A 22395-nucleotide genomic window follows, 5' to 3' on the forward strand; every position below is an offset into this window, starting at 1 on the left:
AAACAACTGGCTCTGCCCAGTGCTCCTACAGCCTAAGAGAAAATCTCTTACCAAGGCCTGTGAAACGCACTTTGTTGGTGGCCTGATTTAGCTGAAGTAGAACTTCTGCTCTGGGTGTGCTCCACTCGCCTAGAGCTGCCTGGCCCAAAGGGCCGCCTTGTTTGCAAAGGGGCAGAGAGGCCCCAAAGCATCTTGCTTCCAGCTCTTCGGGAAGCTAAGAAACATCTGGCGTTGCCCAGTGCTCTTACAGCCTACCGGGAACATCTCTTACCAAGGCCTGTGAAACGCAGTTTGTTGGTGGCCTGAACTGGCCGAAGTAGAACTTCTGCTCTGGGTGTGCTCCACTGGCCTAGAGCTACCTGCCCCAAAGGGCTGCCTTGATTCCAAAGTGAGAGAGTGGCACCAAAGCATCTTGCTTCCAGCTCTTCGGGAAGCTAAGAAACATCTGGCGTTGCCCAGTGCTCTTACAGCCTACCGGGAACATCTCTTACCAAGGCCTGTGAAACGCCGTTTCCTGGCAGGCCTGATTTGGCTGAAGTAGAACTTCTGCTCTGGGTGTGCTCCATTGCCCTAGAGCTGCCAGGCCCAAGGTGCTGCCTTGTTTCCAAAGGGGCAGAGAGGCCCCAAAGCATCTTGCTTCCGGCTCTCTGGGAGGCTAAGAACCAACTCGCTCTGCCCCGTGCTCTTACAGCCTACCGGGAACATGTCTTTGAAAGACCTGTGAAACGCAGTTTCTTTGCAGGCCTCATCTGGCTGAATTAGAACTCCGGCTCTGGGTGTGCTCCATTGCCCTAGAGCTGCCAGTCCCCAAGTGCTGCCCTGTTTCCAAGGGGCAGAGAGGCCCAAAGCATCTTGCTTCCCGGTCTTTGCGAAGCTAAGAAACAACTGGCTCTGCCGAGTGCTCTTACACCTACCGGGAACATCTCTTACCAAGGCCTGTCAAACGCTGTTTCTTTGCAGGCCTGATCAGGCTGAAGTAGAACTCCTGCTCTGCGTGTGCTCCATTGGCCTAGACCTTCCCGACCCAAAAGGCTGCCTTGTTCCCAAACGGGCAGAGGGGTCCCAAGCATCTTGCTTCCAGCTTTTCAGGAAGGTAAGAAACAACTGGCTCTGCCCAGTGCTCTTACAGCCTACCGGGAACATCTCTTACCAAGGCCTGTGAAACGCAGTTTCCTGGCAGGCCTGATCTGGCTGAAGTAGAACTTCTGCTCTGGGTGTGCTCCATTGCCCTAGAGCTGCCAGGCCCAAAGGGCTGCCTTGTTTCCAAAGATGGAGAGTGGACCCAAAGCATCTTGCTCCCGGCTCTTCGGGAAGCTAAGAAACAGCTGGCTCTGCCCAGTGCTCTTACAGCCTAAGAGAACATCTCTTTGAAAGGCCTGTGAAACGCAGTTTCTTGGCAGGCCTGACCTGGCTGAAGTAGAACTTCTGGTTGTGCTACATAGGCCTAGAGCTACCAGGACCTAAGGGCTGCCTTGTTTCCAAAGGGTGAGAGAGGCCCCAAAGCATCTTGCCTCCAGCACTTTGGGAAGCTAAAAAACAACTGGTTCTGCCCAGTGCTCTCACAGCCTACCGTGAACATCTCTTACCAGGGGCTGTGAAACGCAGTTTCTGGGCAGGACTGATCTGCCTGAAGTAGAACTTCTGCTGTGGGTGTGCTCCATTGGCCTAGAGCTGCCAGGCGCAAACGGCTGCCTTGTGTCCAAAGGGAGAGAGAGGCCCCAAAGCATCTTGCTTCCAGCTCTGTGGGAAGCTAAAGCAACTGGCTCTCCACAGTGCTCTCACAGCCTACCGGGAACATCTCTTACCAAGGCCTGTGAAATGCAGTTTCTTGGCAGGCCTGATCTGGCTGAAGTAGAACTCCTGCTCTGGGCGTGCTACTTTGGCCTAGAGCTGCCAGGCCCAAAGGGCCGCCTTCTTTCCAACGGGGCTGAGAGTCCCCAAAGTATCTTGCTTCCAAATCTTTGGGAAGCTAAGAAACAACTGGCTCTGCACAGTGCTCTCACAGCCTACCGGCAACGTGACAGAGAAAGGCCTGTGAGACGCAGTTTCTTGGAAGGCCTGATCTGGCTGAGGTAGAACTTCTGCTCTGGGTGTACTCCATTGGCCTAGGGCTGCCAGGCCCAAAGGGCTGCCTTTATTTCCAAAGTGTGAGAGAGGCCCCAAAGCATCTTGCTTCCTGCTCTCTGGGAAGCTAAAACAACTGGCTCTGCACAGTGCTCTCAAAGCCAACCGGGAACGTCACATACAAAGGCCTGTGAAACGCAGCTTCTTGACAGGCCTTATCTGGCTGAGGTAGAACTTGTGCTCTGGGTGTGCTACTTTGGCCTAGAGCTGCCAGGCACAAAGGCTGCTTTGTTTCCAAAGGGGGAGAGAGGCCCCAAATCATGTTGCTTCCAGCTGTTTTTGAAGCTAAGAAACAACTCGCTCTGCCAGGTACTCTTACAGCCTTCCGGGAACACCTCTTACGAAGGCCTGTGAAAAGCAGTTTCTTGGCAGGCCTGATCTGGCTGAGGTAGAACTTCTGCTCTGGGTGTGCTCCATTGCCCTAGAGCTGAAAGGCCCAAAGGGCTGCCTTGTTTCCAAAGGGGGAGAGAGGCCCCAAAGCATCTTGCTTCCACCTCTTGGGAAGCTAAGAAACAACTGGCTGTGCCCAGTGCTCTTATAGCCTAAGAGAACATCTCTTATCAAGGCCTGTGAAACGCACTTTCTAGGCAGGCCTGATCTGGAAGAAGTAGAACTTCTGCTCTGGTTGTGCTCCATTGCCCTAGAGCTGCCAGACCCAACGTGCTGCCTTGTTTCCAAAGGGGCAGAGAGGCCCCAAAGCGTCTTGCTTCCAGCTGTTTGGGAAACAAGGAAACAACTGGCTCTGCACCGTGCTCTCACAGCCTACCGGGAACGTCACATACAAAGGCCTCTGAAACGCAGTTCCTTGGCAGGCCTGATCTGGCTGAAGTAGGACTTCTGCTCTGGCTGTGCTCCATTGGCCTAGAGCTGAAAGGCCCAAAGGGATGCCTTGTTTGCAAAGTGGCAGAGAGGCCCCAAAGCATCTTGCTTCCAGCTCTTTGGGAAGCTAAGAAACAACTGTCTCTGCCCAGTGCTCTGACAGAGTACCGGCAACATCTCTTACCAAACCCTTTGAAACGCAGTTTCTTGGCAGGCCTTATCTGGCTGAGGTAGAACTTCTGCTCTGGGTGTGCTCCATTGGCCTAGAGCTGAAAGGCCCAAAGGTCGGCCTTGTTGGCAAAGGGGCAGGGAGCCCCCAAAGCATCTTGCTTCCAGCTCTTTGGGAAGCTAAGAAACAACTGGCTCTGCCCAGTGCTCCTACAGCCTAAGAGAAAATCTCTTACCAAGGCCTGTGAAACGCACTTTGTTGGTGGCCTGATTTAGCTGAAGTAGAACTTCTGCTCTGGGTGTGCTCCACTCGCCTAGAGCTGCCTGGCCCAAAGGGCCGCCTTGTTTGCAAAGGGGCAGAGAGGCCCCAAAGCATCTTGCTTCCAGCTCTTCGGGAAGCTAAGAAACATCTGGCGTTGCCCAGTGCTCTTACAGCCTACCGGGAACATCTCTTACCAAGGCCTGTGAAACGCAGTTTGTTGGTGGCCTGAACTGGCCGAAGTAGAACTTCTGCTCTGGGTGTGCTCCACTGGCCTAGAGCTACCTGCCCCAAAGGGCTGCCTTGATTCCAAAGTGAGAGAGTGGCACCAAAGCATCTTGCTTCCAGCTCTTCGGGAAGCTAAGAAACATCTGGCGTTGCCCAGTGCTCTTACAGCCTACCGGGAACATCTCTTACCAAGGCCTGTGAAACGCCGTTTCCTGGCAGGCCTGATTTGGCTGAAGTAGAACTTCTGCTCTGGGTGTGCTCCATTGCCCTAGAGCTGCCAGGCCCAAGGTGCTGCCTTGTTTCCAAAGGGGCAGAGAGGCCCCAAAGCATCTTGCTTCCGGCTCTCTGGGAGGCTAAGAACCAACTCGCTCTGCCCCGTGCTCTTACAGCCTACCGGGAACATGTCTTTGAAAGACCTGTGAAACGCAGTTTCTTTGCAGGCCTCATCTGGCTGAATTAGAACTCCGGCTCTGGGTGTGCTCCATTGCCCTAGAGCTGCCAGTCCCCAAGTGCTGCCCTGTTTCCAAGGGGCAGAGAGGCCCAAAGCATCTTGCTTCCCGGTCTTTGCGAAGCTAAGAAACAACTGGCTCTGCCGAGTGCTCTTACACCTACCGGGAACATCTCTTACCAAGGCCTGTCAAACGCTGTTTCTTTGCAGGCCTGATCAGGCTGAAGTAGAACTCCTGCTCTGCGTGTGCTCCATTGGCCTAGACCTTCCCGACCCAAAAGGCTGCCTTGTTCCCAAACGGGCAGAGGGGTCCCAAGCATCTTGCTTCCAGCTTTTCAGGAAGGTAAGAAACAACTGGCTCTGCCCAGTGCTCTTACAGCCTACCGGGAACATCTCTTACCAAGGCCTGTGAAACGCAGTTTCCTGGCAGGCCTGATCTGGCTGAAGTAGAACTTCTGCTCTGGGTGTGCTCCATTGCCCTAGAGCTGCCAGGCCCAAAGGGCTGCCTTGTTTCCAAAGATGGAGAGTGGACCCAAAGCATCTTGCTCCCGGCTCTTCGGGAAGCTAAGAAACAGCTGGCTCTGCCCAGTGCTCTTACAGCCTAAGAGAACATCTCTTTGAAAGGCCTGTGAAACGCAGTTTCTTGGCAGGCCTGACCTGGCTGAAGTAGAACTTCTGGTTGTGCTACATAGGCCTAGAGCTACCAGGACCTAAGGGCTGCCTTGTTTCCAAAGGGTGAGAGAGGCCCCAAAGCATCTTGCCTCCAGCACTTTGGGAAGCTAAAAAACAACTGGTTCTGCCCAGTGCTCTCACAGCCTACCGTGAACATCTCTTACCAGGGGCTGTGAAACGCAGTTTCTGGGCAGGACTGATCTGCCTGAAGTAGAACTTCTGCTGTGGGTGTGCTCCATTGGCCTAGAGCTGCCAGGCGCAAACGGCTGCCTTGTGTCCAAAGGGAGAGAGAGGCCCCAAAGCATCTTGCTTCCAGCTCTGTGGGAAGCTAAAGCAACTGGCTCTCCACAGTGCTCTCACAGCCTACCGGGAACATCTCTTACCAAGGCCTGTGAAATGCAGTTTCTTGGCAGGCCTGATCTGGCTGAAGTAGAACTCCTGCTCTGGGCGTGCTACTTTGGCCTAGAGCTGCCAGGCCCAAAGGGCCGCCTTCTTTCCAACGGGGCTGAGAGTCCCCAAAGTATCTTGCTTCCAAATCTTTGGGAAGCTAAGAAACAACTGGCTCTGCACAGTGCTCTCACAGCCTACCGGCAACGTGACAGAGAAAGGCCTGTGAGACGCAGTTTCTTGGAAGGCCTGATCTGGCTGAGGTAGAACTTCTGCTCTGGGTGTACTCCATTGGCCTAGGGCTGCCAGGCCCAAAGGGCTGCCTTTATTTCCAAAGTGTGAGAGAGGCCCCAAAGCATCTTGCTTCCTGCTCTCTGGGAAGCTAAAACAACTGGCTCTGCACAGTGCTCTCAAAGCCAACCGGGAACGTCACATACAAAGGCCTGTGAAACGCAGCTTCTTGACAGGCCTTATCTGGCTGAGGTAGAACTTGTGCTCTGGGTGTGCTACTTTGGCCTAGAGCTGCCAGGCACAAAGGCTGCTTTGTTTCCAAAGGGGGAGAGAGGCCCCAAATCATGTTGCTTCCAGCTGTTTTTGAAGCTAAGAAACAACTCGCTCTGCCAGGTACTCTTACAGCCTTCCGGGAACACCTCTTACGAAGGCCTGTGAAAAGCAGTTTCTTGGCAGGCCTGATCTGGCTGAGGTAGAACTTCTGCTCTGGGTGTGCTCCATTGCCCTAGAGCTGAAAGGCCCAAAGGGCTGCCTTGTTTCCAAAGGGGGAGAGAGGCCCCAAAGCATCTTGCTTCCACCTCTTGGGAAGCTAAGAAACAACTGGCTGTGCCCAGTGCTCTTATAGCCTAAGAGAACATCTCTTATCAAGGCCTGTGAAACGCACTTTCTAGGCAGGCCTGATCTGGAAGAAGTAGAACTTCTGCTCTGGTTGTGCTCCATTGCCCTAGAGCTGCCAGACCCAACGTGCTGCCTTGTTTCCAAAGGGGCAGAGAGGCCCCAAAGCGTCTTGCTTCCAGCTGTTTGGGAAACAAGGAAACAACTGGCTCTGCACCGTGCTCTCACAGCCTACCGGGAACGTCACATACAAAGGCCTCTGAAACGCAGTTCCTTGGCAGGCCTGATCTGGCTGAAGTAGGACTTCTGCTATGGCTGTGCTCCATTGGCCTAGAGCTGAAAGGCCCAAAGGGATGCCTTGTTTGCAAAGGGGCAGAGAGGCCCCAAAGCATCTTGCTTCCAGCTCTCTGGGAAGCTAAGAACCAACTCGCTCTGCCCCGTGCTCTTACAGCCTACCGGGAACATGTCTTTGAAAGGCCTGTGAAACGCAGTTTCTTGGCAGGCCTCATCTGGCTGAAGTAGAACTCCGGCTCTGGGTGTGCTCCATTGCCCTAGAGCTGCCAGGCCCCAAGTGCTGCCCTGTTTCCAAGGGGCAGAGAGGCCCAAAGCATCTTGCTTCCCGGTCTTTGCGAAGCTAAGAAACAACTGGCTCTGCCCAGTGCTCTTACACCTACCGGGAACATCTCTTACCAAGGCCTGTCAAACGCTGTTTCTTTGCAGGCCTGATCAGGCTGAAGTAGAACTCCTGCTCTGCGTGTGCTCCATTGGCCTAGACCTTCCCGACCCAAAAGGCTGCCTTGTTCCCAAACGGGCAGAGGGGTCCCAAGCATCTTGCTTCCAGCTTTTCAGGAAGGTAAGAAACAACTGGCTCTGCCCAGTGCTCTTACAGCCTACCGGGAACATCTCTTACCAAGGCCTGTGAAACGCAGTTTCCTGGCAGGCCTGATCTGGCTGAAGTAGAACTCCTGCTCTGGGCGTGCTACTTTGGCCTAGAGCTGCCAGGCCCAAAGGGCCGCCTTGTTTCCAAAGGGGCTGAGAGTCCCCAAAGTATCTTGCTTCCAAATCTTTGGGAAGCTAAGAAACAACTGGCTCTGCACAGTGTTCTCACAGCCTACCGGCAACGTGACAGAGAAAGGCCTGTGAGACGCAGTTTCTTGGAAGGCCTGATCTGGCTGAGGTAGAACTTCTGCTCTGGGTGTACTCCATTGGCCTAGGGCTGCCAGGCCCAAAGGGCTGCCTTTATTTCCAAAGTGTGAGAGAGGCCCCAAAGCATCTTGCTTCCTGCTCTCTGGGAAGCTAAAACAACTGGCTCTGCACAGTGCTCTCAAAGCCAACCGGGAACGTCACATACAAAGGCCTGTGAAATGCAGATTCTTGACAGGCCTTATCTGGCTGAGGTAGAACTTGTGCTCTGGGTGTGCTACTTTGGCCTAGAGCTGCCAGGCACAAAGGCTGCTTTGTTTAAAAAGGGGGAGAGAGGCCCCAAATCATGTTGCTTCCAGCTGTTTTTGAAGCTAAGAAACAACTCGCTCTGCCAGGTACTCTTACAGCCTTCCGAGAACACCTCTTACGAAGGCCTGTGAAAAGCAGTTTCTTGGCTGGCCTGATCTGGCTGAGGTAGAAATTCTGCTCTGGGTGTGCTCCATTGCCCTAGAGCTGAAAGGCCCAAAGGGATGCCTTGTTTGCAAAGGGGCAGAGAGGCCCCAACGCATCTTGCTTCCAGCTCATTGGGAAGCTAAGATACAACTGTCTCTGCCCAGTGCTCTGACAGAGTACCGGCAACATCTCTTACCAAAGCCTTTGAAACGCAGTTTCTTGGCAGGCCTTATCTGGCTGAGGTAGAACTTCTGCTCTGGGTGTGCTCCATTGGCCTAGAGCTGAAAGGCCCAAAGGTCGGCCTTGTTGGCAAAGGGGCAGGGAGCCCCCAAAGCATCTTGCTTCCAGCTCTTTGGGAAGCTAAGAAACAACTGGCTCTGCCCAGTGCTCTTACAGCCTGAGAGAAAATCTCTTACCAAGGCCTGTGAAACGCACTTTGTTGGTGGCCTGATCTAGCTGAAGTAGAACTTCTGCTCTGGGTGTGCTCCATTGGCCTAGAGCTGCCTGGCCCAAAGGGCCGCCTTGTTTGCAAAGGGGATGAGAGGCCCCAAAGCATCTTGCTTCCAGCTCTTCGGGAAGCTAAGAAACATCTGGCGTTGCCCAGTGCTCTTACAGCCTACCGGGAACATCTCTTACCAAGGCCTGTGAAACGCAGTTTGTTGGTGGCCTGAACCGGCCGAAGTAGAACTTCTGCTCTGGGTGTGCTCCACTGGCCTAGAGCTACCTGCCCCAAAGGGCTGCCTTGATTCCAAAGTGAGAGAGTGGCACCAAAGCATCTTGCTTCCAGCTCTTCGGGAAGCTAAGAAACATCTGGCGTTGCCCAGTGCTCTTACAGCCTACCGGGAACATCTCTTACCAAGGCCTGTGAAACACCGTTTCCTGGCATGCCTGATTAGGCTGAAGTAGAACTTCTGCTCTGGGTGTGCTCCATTGCCCTAGAGCTGCCAGGCCCAAAGGGCTGCCTTGTTTCCAAAGACGGAGAGTGGACCCAAAGCATCTTGCTCCCAGCTCTTCGGGAAGCTAAGAAACAGCTGGCTCTGCCCAGTGCTCTTACAGCCTAAGAGAACATCTCTTTGAAAGGCCTGTGAAACGCAGTTTCTTGGCAGGCCTGACCTGGCTGAAGTAGAACTTCTGTTCTGGTTGTGCTACATAGGCCTAGAGCTACCAGGACCTAAGGGCTGCCTTGTTTCCAAAGGGTGAGAGAGGCCCCAAAGCATCTTGCCTCCAGCACTTTGGGAAGCTAAAAAACAACTGGTTCTGCCCAGTGCTCTCACAGCCTACCGTGAACATCTCTTACCAAGGGCTGTGAAACGCAGTTTCTGGGCAGGACTGATCTGCCTGAAGTAGAACTTCTGCTGTGGGTGTGCTCCATTGGCCTAGAGCTGCCAGGCCCAAACGGCTGCCTTGTGTCCAAAGGGAGAGAGAGGCCCCAAAGCATCTTGCTTCCAGCTCTGTGGGAAGCTAAAGCAACTGGCTCTCCACAGTGCTCTCACAGCCTACCGGGAACATCTCTTACCAAGGCCTGTGAAACGCAGTTTCTTGGCAGGCCTGATCTGGCTGAAGTAGAACTCCTGCTCTGGGCGTGCTACTTTGGCCTAGAGCTGCCAGGCCCAAAGGGCCGCCTTGTTTCCAAAGGGGCTGAGAGTCCCCAAAGTATATTGCTTCCAAATCTTTGGGAAGCTAAGAAACAACTGGCTCTGCACAGTGCTCTCACAGCCTACCGGCAACGTCACAGAGAAAGGCCTGTGAGACGCAGTTTCTTGGAAGGCCTGATCTGGCTGGGGTAGAACTTCTGCTCTCGGTGTACTCCATTGGCCTAGGGCTGCCAGGCCCAAAGGGCTGCCTTTATTTCCAAAGTGTGAGAGAGGCCCCAAAGCATCTTGCTTCCTGCTCTCTGGGAAGCTAAAACAACTGGCTCTGCACAGTGCTCTCAAAGCCAACCGGGAACGTCACAAACAAAGGCCTGTGAAACGCAGCTTCTTGACAGGCCTTATCTGGCTGAGGTAGAACTTGTGCTCTGGGTGTGCTACTTTGGCCTAGAGCTGCCAGTCACAAAGGCTGCTTTGTTTCCAAAGGGGGAGAGAGGCCCCAAATCATGTTGCTTCCAGCTGTTTTTGAAGCTAAGAAACAACTCGCTCTGCCAGGTACTCTTACAGCCTTCCGGGAACACCTCTTACGAAGGCCTGTGAACAGCAGTTTCTTGGCAGGCCTGATCTGGCTGAGGTAGAACTTCTGCTCTGGGTGTGCTCCATTGCCCTAGAGCTGAAAGGCCCAAAGGGATGCCTTGTTTGCAAAGGGGCAGAGAGGCCCCAACGCATCTTGCTTCCAGCTCATTGGGAAGCTAAGAAACAACTGTCTCTGCCCAGTGCTCTGACAGAGTACCGGCAACATCTCTTACCAAAGCCTTTGAAACGCAGTTTCTTGGCAGGCCTTATCTGGCTGAGGTAGAACTTCTGCTCTGGGTGTGCTCCATTGGCCTAGAGCTGAAAGGCCCAAAGGTCGGCCTTGTTGGCAAAGGGGCAGGGAGCCCCCAAAGCATGTTGCTTCCAGCTCTTTGGGAAGCTAAGAAACAACTGGCTCTGCCCAGTGCTCTTACAGCCTGAGAGAAAATCTCTTACCAAGGCCTGTGAAACGCACTTTGTTGGTGGCCTGATCTAGCTGAAGTAGAACTTCTGCTCTGGGTGTGCTCCATTGGCCTAGAGCTGCCTGGCCCAAAGGGCCGCCTTGTTTGCAAAGGGGATGAGAGGCCCCAAAGCATCTTGCTTCCAGCTCTTCGGGAAGCTAAGAAACATCTGGCGTTGCCCAGTGCTCTTACAGCCTACCGGGAACATCTCTTACCAAGGCCTGTGAAACGCAGTTTGTTGGTGGCCTGAACTGGCCGAAGTAGAACTTCTGCTCTGGGTGTGCTCCACTGGCCTAGAGCTACCTGCCCCAAAGGACTGCCTTGATTCCAAAGTGAGAGAGTGGCACCAAAGCATCTTGCTTCCAGCTCTTCGGGAAGCTAAGAAACATCTGGCGTTGCCCAGTGCTCTTACAGCCTACCGGGAACATCTCTTAGCAAGGCCTGTGAAACGCCGTTTCCTGGCATGCCTGATTAGGCTGAAGTAGAACTTCTGCTCTGAGTGTGCTCCGTTGCCCTAGAGCTGCCAGGACCAAGGTGCTGCCTTGTTTGCAAAGGGGCAAAGAGGCCCCAAAGCATCTTGCTTCCAGCTCTCTGGGAAGCTAAGAACCAACTCGCTCTGCCCCGTGCTCTTACACCTACCGGGAACATCTCTTACCAAGGCCTGTCAAACGCTGTTTCTTTGCAGGCCTGATCAGGCTGAAGTAGAACTCCTGCTCTGCGTGTGCTCCATTGGCCTAGAGCTTCCCGACCCAAAAGGCTGCCTTGTTCCCAAACGGGCAGAGGGGTCCCAAGCGTCTTGCTTCCAGCTTTTCAGGAAGGTAAGAAACAACTGGCTCTGCCCAGTGCTCTTACAGCCTACCGGGAACATCTCTTACCAAGGCCTGTGAAACGCAGTTTCCTGGCAGGCCTGATCTGGCTGAAGTAGAACTTCTGCTCTGGGTGTGCTCCATTGCCCTAGAGCTGCCAGGCCCAAAGGGCTGCCTTGTTTCCAAAGACGGAGAGTGGACCCAAAGCATCTTGCTCCCAGCTCTTCGGGAAGCTAAGAAACAGCTGGCTCTGCCCAGTGCTCTTACAGCCTAAGAGAACATCTCTTTGAAAGGCCTGTGAAACGCAGTTTCTTGGCAGGCCTGACCTGGCTGAAGTAGAACTTCTGTTCTGGTTGTGCTACATAGGCCTAGAGCTACCAGGACCTAAGGGCTGCCTTGTTTCCAAAGGGTGAGAGAGGCCCCAAAGCATCTTGCCTCCAGCACTTTGGGAAGCTAAAAAACAACTGGTTCTGCCCAGTGCTCTCACAGCCTACCGTGAACATCTCTTACCAAGGGCTGTGAAACGCAGTTTCTGGGCAGGACTGATCTGCCTGAAGTAGAACTTCTGCTGTGGGTGTGCTCCATTGGCCTAGAGCTGCCAGGCGCAAACGGCTGCCTTGTGTCCAAAGGGAGAGAGAGGCCCCAAGGCATCTTGCTTCCAGCTCTGTGGGAAGCTAAAGCAACTGGCTCTCCACAGTGCTCTCACAGCCTACCGGGAACATCTCTTACCAAGGCCTGTGAAACGCAGTTTCTTGGCAGGCCTGATCTGGCTGAAGTAGAACTCCTGCTCTGGGCGTGCTACTTTGGCCTAGAGCTGCCAGGCCCAAAGGGCCGCCTTGTTTCCAAAGGGGCTGAGAGTCCCCAAAGTATCTTGCTTCCAAATCTTTGGGAAGCTAAGAAACAACTGGCTCTGCACAGTGCTCTCACAGCCTACCGGCAACGTCACAGAGAAAGGCCTGTGAGACGCAGTTTCTTGGAAGGCCTGATCTGGCTGGGGTAGAACTTCTGCTCTGGGTGTACTCCATTGGCCTAGGGCTGCCAGGCCCAAAGGGCTGCCTTTATTTCCAAAGTGTGAGAGAGGCCCCAAAGCATCTTGCTTCCTGCTCTCTGGGAAGCTAAAACAACTGGCTCTGCACAGTGCTCTCAAAGCCAACCGGGAACGTCACATACAAAGGCCTGTGAAACGCAGCTTCTTGACAGGCCTTATCTGGCTGAGGTAGAACTTGTGCTCTGGGTGTGCTACTTTGGCCTAGAGCTGCCAGGCACAAAGGCTGCTTTGTTTCCAAAGGGGGAGAGAGGCCCCAAATCATGTTGCTTCCAGCTGTTTTTGAAGCTAAGAAACAACTCGCTCTGCCAGGTACTCTTACAGCCTTCCGGGAACACCTCTTACGAAGGCCTGTGAAAAGCAGTTTCTTGGCAGGCCTGATCTGGCTGAGGTAGAACTTCTGCTCTGGGTGTGCTCCATTGGCCTAGAGCTGAAAGGCCCAAAGGGATGCCTTGTTTGCAAAGGGGCAGAGAGGCCCCAACGCATCTTGCTTCCAGCTCATTGGGAAGCTAAGAAACAACTGTCTCTGCCCAGTGCTCTGACAGAGTACCGGGAACATCTCTTACCAAAGCCTTTGAAACGCAGTTTCTTGGCAGGCCTCATCTGGCTGAAGTAGAACTCCGGCTCTGGGTGTGCTCCATTGCCCTAGGGCTGCCAGGACCCAGTGCTGCCCTGTTTCCAAGGGGCAGAGAGGCCCAAAGCATCTTGCTTCCCGGTCTCTGCAAAGCTAAGAAACAACTGGCTCTGCCCAGTGCTCTTACACCTACCGGGAACATCTCTTACCAAGGCCTGTCAAACGCTGTTTCTTTGCAGGCCTGATCAGGCTGAAGTAGAACTCCTGCTCTGCGTGTGCTCCATTGGCCTAGAGCTTCCCGACCCAAAAGGCTGCCTTGTTCCCAAACGGGCAGAGGGGTCCCAGGCGTCTTGCTTCCAGCTTTTCAGGAAGGTAAGAAACAACTGGCTCTGCCCAGTGCTCTTACAGCCTACCGGGAACATCTCTTACCAAGGCCTGTGAAACGCAGTTTCCTGGCAGGCCTGATCTGGCTGAAGTAGAACTTCTGCTCTGGGTGTGCTCCATTGCCCTAGAGCTGCCAGGCCCAAAGGGCTGCCTTGTTTCCAAAGATGGAGAGTGGACCCAAAGCATCTTGCTCCCAGCTCTTCGGGAAGCTAAGAAACAGCTGGCTCTGCCCAGTGCTCTTACAGCCTAAGAGAACATCTCTTTGAAAGGCCTGTGAAACGCAGTTTCTTGGCAGGCCTGACCTGGCTGAAGTAGAACTTCTGTTCTGGTTGTGCTACATAGGCCTAGAGCTACCAGGACCTAAGGGTTGCCTTTCTTCCAAAGGGTGAGAGAGGCCCCAAAGCATCTTGCCTCCAGCACTTTGGGAAGCTAAAAAACAACTGGTTCTGCCCAGTGCTCTCACAGCCTACCGGCAACGTGACAGAGAAAGGCCTGTGAGACGCAGTTTCTTGGAAGGCCTGATCTGGCTGAGGTAGAACTTCTGCTCTCGGTGTACTCCATTGGCCTAGGGCTGCCAGGCCCAAAGGGCTGCCTTTATTTCCAAAGTGTGAGAGAGGCCCCAAAGCATCTTGCTTCCTGCTCTCTGGGAAGCTAAAACAACTGGCTCTGCACAGTGCTCTCAAAGCCAACCAGGAACGTCACATACAAAGGCCTGTGAAATGCAGCTTCTTGACAGGCCTTATCTGGCTGAGGTAGAACTTGTGCTCTGGGTGTGCTACTTTGGCCTAGAGCTGCCAGGCACAAAGGCTGCTTTGTTTCCAAAGGGGAGAGAGGCCCCAAATCATGTTGCTTCCACCTGTTTTTGAAGCTAAGAAACAACTCGCTCTGCCAGGTACTCTTACAGCCTTCCGGGAACACCTCTTACGAAGGCCTGTGAAAAGCAGTTTCTTGGCAGGCCTGATCTGGCTGAGGTAGAACTTCTGCTCTGGGTGTGCTCCATTGGCCTAGAGCTGAAAGGCCCAAAGGTCGGCCTTTTTGGCAAAGGGGCAGGGAGCCCCCAAAGCATCTTGCTTCCAGCTCTTTGGGAAGCTAAGAAACAACTGGCTCTGCCCAGTGCTCTTACAGTCTGAGAGAAAATCTCTTACCAAGGCCTGTGAAACGCACTTTGTTGGTGGCCTGATCTAGCTGAAGTAGAACTTCTGCTCTGGGTGTGCTCCATTGGCCTAGAGCTGCCTGGCCCAAAGGGCCGCCTTGTTTGCAAAGGGGATGAGAGGCCCCAAAGCATCTTGCTTCCAGCTCTTCGGGAAGCTAAGAAACATCTGGCGTTGCCCAGTGCTCTTACAGCCTACCGGGAACATCTCTTACCAAGGCCTGTGAAACGCAGTTTGTTGGTGGCCTGAACTGGCCGAAGTAGAACTTCTGCTCTGGGTGTGCTCCACTGGCCTAGAGCTACCTGCCCCAAAGGGCTGCCTTGATTCCAAAGTGAGAGAGTGGCACCAAAGCATCTTGCTTCCAGCTCTTCGGGAAGCTAAGAAACATCTGGCGTTGCCCAGTGCTCTTACAGCCTACCGGGAACATCTCTTACCAAGGCCTGTGAAACGCCGTTTCCTGGCAGGCCTGATTTGGCTGAAGTAGAACTTCTGCTCTGGGTGTGGTCCATTGCCCTAGAGCTGCCAGGCCCAAGGTGCTGCCTTGTTTCCAAAGGGGCAGAGAGGCCCCAAAGCATCTTGCTTCCGGCTCTCTGGGAAGCTAAGAACCAACTCGCTCTGCCCCGTGCTCTTACAGCCTACCGGGAACATGTCTTTGAAAGGCCTGTGAAACGCAGTTTCTTGGCAGGCCTCATCTGGCTGAAGTAGAACTCCGGCTCTGGGTGTGCTCCATTGCCCTAGAGCTGCCAGGCCCCAAGTGCTGCCCTGTTTCCAAGGGTCAGAGAGGCCCAAAGCATCTTGCTTCCCGGTCTTTGCGAAGCTAAGAAACAACTGGCTCTGCCCAGTGCTCTTACAGCCTAAGAGAACATCTCTTTGAAAGGCCTGTGAAACGCAGTTTCTTGGCAGGCCTGACCTGGCTGAAGTAGAACTTCTGTTCTGGTTGTGCTACGTAGGCCTAGAGCTACCAGGACCTAAGGGCTGCCTTGTTTCCAAAGGGTGAGAGAGGCCCCAAAGCATCTTGCCTCCAGCACTTTGGGAAGCTAAAAAACAACTGGTTCTGCCCAGTGCTCTCACAGCCTACCGTGAACATCTCTTACCAAGGGCTGTGAAACGCAGTTTCTGGGCAGGACTGATCTGCCTGAAGTAGAACTTCTGCTGTGGGTGTGCTCGATTTGCCTAGAGCTGCCAGGCCCAAACGGCTGCCTTGTGTCCAAAGGGAGAGAGAGGCCCCAAAGCATCTTGCTTCCAGCTCTGTGGGAAGCTAAAGCAACTGGCTCTCCACAGTGCTCTCACAGCCTACCGGGAACATCTCTTACCAAGGCCTGTGAAACGCAGTTTCTTGGCAGGCCTGATCTGGCTGAAGTAGAACTCCTGCTCTGGGCGTGCTACTTTGGCCTAGAGCTGCCAGGCCCAAAGGGCCGCCTTGTTTCCAAAGGGGCTGAGAGTCCCCAAAGTATCTTGCTTCCAAATCTTTGGGAAGCTAAGAAACAACTGGCTCTGCACAGTGCTCTCACAGCCTACCGGCAACGTGACAGAGAAAGGCCTGTGAGACGCAGTTTCTTGGAAGGCCTGATCTGGCTGAGGTAGAACTTCTGCTCTGGGTGTACTCCATTGGCCTAGGGCTGCCAGGCCCAAAGGGCTGCCTTTATTTCCAAAGTGTGAGAGAGGCCCCAAAGCATCTTGCTTCCTGCTCTCTGGGAAGCTAAAACAACTGGCTCTGCACAGTGCTCTCAAAGCCAACCGGGAACGTCACATACAAAGGCCTGTGAAACGCAGCTTCTTGACAGGCCTTATCTGGCTGAGGTAGAACTTGTGCTCTGGGTGTGCTACTTTGGCCTAGAGCTGCCAGGCACAAAGGCTGCTTTGTTTCCAAAGGGGGAGAGAGGCCCCAAATCATGTTGCTTCCAGCTGTTTTTGAAGCTAAGAAACAACTCGCTCTGCCAGGTACTCTTACAGCCTTCCGGGAACACCTCTTACGAAGGCCTGTGAAAAGCAGTTTCTTGGCAGGCCTGATCTGGCTGAGGTAGAACTTCTGCTCTGGGTGTGCTCCATTGGCCTAGAGCTGAAAGGCCCAAAGGGATGCCTTGTTTGCAAAGGGGCAGAGAGGCCCCAAAGCATCTTGCTTCCAGCTCTTTGGGAAGCTAAGAAACAACTGTCTCTGCCCAGTGCTCTGACAGAGTACCGGCAACATCTCTTACCAAAGCCTTTGAAACGCAGTTTCTTGGCAGGCCTTATCTGGCTGAGGTAGAACTTCTGCTCTGGGTGTGCTCCATTGGCCTAGAGCTGAAAGGCCCAAAGGTCGGCCTTGTTGGCAAAGGGGCAGGGAGCCCCCAAAGCATCTTGCTTCCAGCTCTTTGGGAAGCTAAGAAACAACTGGCTCTGCCCAGTGCTCTTACAGCCTGAGAGAAAATCTCTTACCAAGGCCTGTGAAACGCACTTTGTTGGTGGCCTGATCTAGCTGAAGTAGAACTTCTGCTCTGGGTGTGCTCCATTGGCCTAGAGCTGCCTGGCCCAAAGGGCCGCCTTGTTTGCAAAGGGGATGAGAGGCCCCAAAGCATCTTGCTTCCAGCTCTTCGGGAAGCTAAGAAACATCTGGCATTGCCCAGTGCTCTTACAGCCTACCGGGAACATCTCTTACCAAAGCCTGTGAAACGCAGTTTGTTGGTGGCCTGAACTGGCCGAAGTAGAACTTCTGCTCTGGGTGTGCTCCACTGGCCTAGAGCTACCTGCCCCAAAGGGCTGCCTTGATTCCAAAGTGAGAGAGTGGCACCAAAGCATCTTGCTTCCAGCTCTTCGGGAAGCTAAGAAACATCTGGCGTTGCCCAGTGCTCTTACAGCCTACCGGGAACATCTCTTACCAAGGCCTGTGAAACGCCGTTTCCTGGCAGGCCTGATTTGGCTGAAGTAGAACTTCTGCTCTGGGTGTGCTCCATTGCCCTAGAGCTGCCAGGCCCAAGGTGCTGCCTTGTTTCCAAAGGGGCAGAGAGGCCCCAAAGCATCTTGCTTCCAGCTCTCTGGGAAGCTAAGAACCAACTCGCTCTGCCCCGTGCTCTTACAGCCTACCGGGAACATGTCTTTGAAAGGCCTGTGAAACGCAGTTTCTTGGCAGGCCTCATCTGGCTGAAGTAGAACTCCGGCTCTGGGTGTGCTCCATTGCCCTAGGGCTGCCAGGACCCAGTGCTGCCCTGTTTCCAAGGGGCAGAGAGGCCCAAAGCATCTTGCTTCCCGGTCTCTGCAAAGCTAAGAAACAACTGGCTCTGCCCAGTGCTCTTACACCTACCGGGAACATCTCTTACCAAGGCCTGTCAAACGCTGTTTATTTGCAGGCCTGATCAGGCTGAAGTAGAACTCCTGCTCTGCGTGTGCTCCATTGGCCTAGAGCTTCCCGACCCAAAAGGCTGCCTTGTTCCCAAACGGGCAGAGCGGTCCCAGGCGTCTTGCTTCCAGCTTTTCAGGAAGGTAAGAAACAACTGGCTCTGCCCAGTGCTCTTACAGCCTACCGGGAACATCTCTTACCAAGGCCTGTGAAACGCAGTTTCCTGGCAGGCCTGATCTGGCTGAAGTAGAACTTCTGCTCTGGGTGTGCTCCATTGCCCTAGAGCTGCCAGACCCAAAGGGCTGCCTTGTTTCCAAAGATGGAGAGTGGACCCAAAGCATCTTGCTCCCAGCTCTTCGGGAAGCTAAGAAACAGCTGGCTCTGCCCAGTGCTCTTACAGCCTAAGAGAACATCTCTTTGAAAGGCCTGTGAAACGCAGTTTCTTGGCAGGCCTGACCTGGCTGAAGTAGAACTTCTGTTCTGGTTGTGCTACATAGGCCTAGAGCTACCAGGACCTAAGGGTTGCCTTGCTTCCAAAGGGTGAGAGAGGCCCCAAAGCATCTTGCCTCCAGCAATTTGGGAAGCTAAAAAACAACTGGTTCTGCCCAGTGCTCTCACAGCCTACCGGCAACGTGACAGAGAAAGGCCTGTGAGACGCAGTTTCTTGGAAGGCCTGATCTGGCTGAGGTAGAACTTCTGCTCTGGGTGTACTCCATTGGCCTAGGGCTGCCAGGCCCAAAGGGCTGCCTTTATTTCCAAAGTGTGAGAGAGGCCCCAAAGCATCTTGCTTCCTGCTCTCTGGGAAGCTAAAACAACTGGCTCTGCACAGTGCTCTCAAAGCCAACCGGGAACGTCACATACAAAGGCCTGTGAAATGCAGCTTCTTGACAGGCCTTATCTGGCTGAGGTAGAACTTGTGCTCTGGGTGTGCTACTTTGGCCTAGAGCTGCCAGGCACAAAGGCTGCTTTGTTTCCAAAGGGGGAGAGAGGCCCCAAATCATGTTGCTTCCAGCTGTTTTTGAAGCTAAGAAACAACTCGCTCTGCCAGGTACTCTTACAGCTTTCCGGGAACACCTCTTACGAAGGCCTGTGAAAAGCAGTTTCTTGGCAGGCCTGATCTGGCTGAGGTAGAACTTCTGCTCTGGGTGTGCTCCATTGGCCTAGAGCTGAAAGGCCCAAAGGTCGGCCTTTTTGGCAAAGGGGCAGGGAGCCCCCAAAGCATCTTGCTTCCAGCTCTTTGGGAAGCTAAGAAACAACTGGCTCTGCCCAGTGCTCTTACAGCCTGAGAGAAAATCTCTTACCAAGGCCTGTGAAACGCACTTTGTTGGTGGCCTGATCTAGCTGAAGTAGAACTTCTGCTCTGGGTGTGCTCCATTGGCCTAGAGCTGCCTGGCCCAAAGGGCCGCCTTGTTTGCAAAGGGGATGAGAGGCCCAAAAGCATCTTGCTTCCAGCTCTTCGGGAAGCTAAGAAACATCTGGCGTTGCCCAGTGCTCTTACAGCCTACCGGGAACATCTCTTACCAAGGCCTGTGAAACACAGTTTGTTGGTGGCCTGAACTGGCCGAAGTAGAACTTCTGCTCTGGGTGTGCTCCACTGGCCTAGAGCTACCTGCCCCAAAGGGCTGCCTTGATTCCAAAGTGAGAGAGTGGCACCAAAGCATCTTGCTTCCAGCTCTTCGGGAAGCTAAGAAACATCTGGCGTTGCCCAGTGCTCTTACAGCCTACCGGGAACATCTCTTACCAAGGCCTGTGAAACGCCGTTTCCTGGCAGGCCTGATTTGGCTGAAGTAGAACTTCTGCTCTGGGTGTGCTCCATTGCCCTAGAGCTGCCAGGCCCAAGGTGCTGCCTTGTTTCCAAAGGGGCAGAGAGGCCCCAAAGCATCTTGCTTCCAGCTCTCTGGGAAGCTAAGAACCAACTCGCTCTGCCCAGTGCTCTTACACCTACCGGGAACATCTCTTACCAAGGCCTGTCAAACGCTGTTTCTTTGCAGGCCTGATCAGGCTGAAGTAGAACTCCTGCTCTGCGTGTGCTCCATTGGCCTAGAGCTTCCCGACCCAAAAGGCTGCCTTGTTCCCAAACGGGCAGAGGGGTCCCAAGCGTCTTGCTTCCAGCTTTTCAGGAAGGTAAGAAACAACTGGCTCTGCCCAGTGCTCTTACAGCCTACCGGGAACATCTCTTACCAAGGCCTGTGAAACGCAGTTTCCTGGCAGGCCTGATCTGGCTGAAGTAGAACTTCTGCTCTGGGTGTGCTCCATTGCCCTAGAGCTGCCAGGCCCAAAGGGCTGCCTTGTTTCCAAAGACGGAGAGTGGACCCAAAGCATCTTGCTCCCAGCTCTTCGGGAAGCTAAGAAACAGCTGGCTCTGCCCAGTGCTCTTACAGCCTAAGAGAACATCTCTTTGAAAGGCCTGTGAAACGCAGTTTCTTGGCAGGCCTGACCTGGCTGAAGTAGAACTTCTGTTCTGGTTGTGCTACATAGGCCTAGAGCTACCAGGACCTAAGGGCTGCCTTGTTTCCAAAGGGTGAGAGAGGCCCCAAAGCATCTTGCCTCCAGCACTTTGGGAAGCTAAAAAACAACTGGTTCTGCCCAGTGCTCTCACAGCCTACCGTGAACATCTCTTACCAAGGGCTGTGAAACGCAGTTTCTGGGCAGGACTGATCTGCCTGAAGTAGAACTTCTGCTGTGGGTGTGCTCCATTGGCCTAGAGCTGCCAGGCGCAAACGGCTGCCTTGTGTCCAAAGGGAGAGAGAGGCCCCAAGGCATCTTGCTTCCAGCTCTGTGGGAAGCTAAAGCAACTGGCTCTCCACAGTGCTCTCACAGCCTACCGGGAACATCTCTTACCAAGGCCTGTGAAACGCAGTTTCTTGGCAGGCCTGATCTGGCTGAAGTAGAACTCCTGCTCTGGGCGTGCTACTTTGGCCTAGAGCTGCCAGGCCCAAAGGGCCGCCTTGTTTCCAAAGGGGCTGAGAGTCCCCAAAGTATCTTGCTTCCAAATCTTTGGGAAGCTAAGAAACAACTGGCTCTGCACAGTGCTCTCACAGCCTACCGGCAACGTCACAGAGAAAGGCCTGTGAGACGCAGTTTCTTGGAAGGCCTGATCTGGCTGGGGTAGAACTTCTGCTCTGGGTGTACTCCATTGGCCTAGGGCTGCCAGGCCCAAAGGGCTGCCTTTATTTCCAAAGTGTGAGAGAGGCCCCAAAGCATCTTGCTTCCTGCTCTCTGGGAAGCTAAAACAACTGGCTCTGCACAGTGCTCTCAAAGCCAACCGGGAACGTCACATACAAAGGCCTGTGAAACGCAGCTTCTTGACAGGCCTTATCTGGCTGAGGTAGAACTTGTGCTCTGGGTGTGCTACTTTGGCCTAGAGCTGCCAGGCACAAAGGCTGCTTTGTTTCCAAAGGGGGAGAGAGGCCCCAAATCATGTTGCTTCCAGCTGTTTTTGAAGCTAAGAAACAACTCGCTCTGCCAGGTACTCTTACAGCCTTCCGGGAACACCTCTTACGAAGGCCTGTGAAAAGCAGTTTCTTGGCAGGCCTGATCTGGCTGAGGTAGAACTTCTGCTCTGGGTGTGCTCCATTGGCCTAGAGCTGAAAGGCCCAAAGGGATGCCTTGTTTGCAAAGGGGCAGAGAGGCCCCAACGCATCTTGCTTCCAGCTCATTGGGAAGCTAAGAAACAACTGTCTCTGCCCAGTGCTCTGACAGAGTACCGGGAACATCTCTTACCAAAGCCTTTGAAACGCAGTTTCTTGGCAGGCCTCATCTGGCTGAAGTAGAACTCCGGCTCTGGGTGTGCTCCATTGCCCTAGGGCTGCCAGGACCCAGTGCTGCCCTGTTTCCAAGGGGCAGAGAGGCCCAAAGCATCTTGCTTCCCGGTCTCTGCAAAGCTAAGAAACAACTGGCTCTGCCCAGTGCTCTTACACCTACCGGGAACATCTCTTACCAAGGCCTGTCAAACGCTGTTTCTTTGCAGGCCTGATCAGGCTGAAGTAGAACTCCTGCTCTGCGTGTGCTCCATTGGCCTAGAGCTTCCCGACCCAAAAGGCTGCCTTGTTCCCAAACGGGCAGAGGGGTCCCAGGCGTCTTGCTTCCAGCTTTTCAGGAAGGTAAGAAACAACTGGCTCTGCCCAGTGCTCTTACAGCCTACCGGGAACATCTCTTACCAAGGCCTGTGAAACGCAGTTTCCCGGCAGGCCTGATCTGGCTGAAGTAGAACTTCTGCTCTGGGTGTGCTCCATTGCCCTAGAGCTGCCAGGCCCAAAGGGCTGCCTTGTTTCCAAAGATGGAGAGTGGACCCAAAGCATCTTGCTCCCAGCTCTTCGGGAAGCTAAGAAACAGCTGGCTCTGCCCAGTGCTCTTACAGCCTAAGAGAACATCTCTTTGAAAGGCCTGTGAAACGCAGTTTCTTGGCAGGCCTGACCTGGCTGAAGTAGAACTTCTGTTCTGGTTGTGCTACATAGGCCTAGAGCTACCAGGACCTAAGGGTTGCCTTTCTTCCAAAGGGTGAGAGAGGCCCCAAAGCATCTTGCCTCCAGCACTTTGGGAAGCTAAAAAACAACTGGTTCTGCCCAGTGCTCTCACAGCCTACCGGCAACGTGACAGAGAAAGGCCTGTGAGACGCAGTTTCTTGGAAGGCCTGATCTGGCTGAGGTAGAACTTCTGCTCTCGGTGTACTCCATTGGCCTAGGGCTGCCAGGCCCAAAGGGCTGCCTTTATTTCCAAAGTGTGAGAGAGGCCCCAAAGCATCTTGCTTCCTGCTCTCTGGGAAGCTAAAACAACTGGCTCTGCACAGTGCTCTCAAAGCCAACCGGGAACGTCACATACAAAGGCCTGTGAAATGCAGCTTCTTGACAGGCCTTATCTGGCTGAGGTAGAACTTGTGCTCTGGGTGTGCTACTTTGGCCTAGAGCTGCCAGGCACAAAGGCTGCTTTGTTTCCAAAGGGGAGAGAGGCCC

The sequence above is a fragment of the Equus asinus genome, unplaced genomic scaffold (genome assembly GCF_041296235.1).
Source record: "Equus asinus isolate D_3611 breed Donkey unplaced genomic scaffold, EquAss-T2T_v2 contig_816, whole genome shotgun sequence".
In the NCBI taxonomy this organism is placed as follows: Eukaryota; Metazoa; Chordata; class Mammalia; order Perissodactyla; family Equidae; genus Equus; species Equus asinus.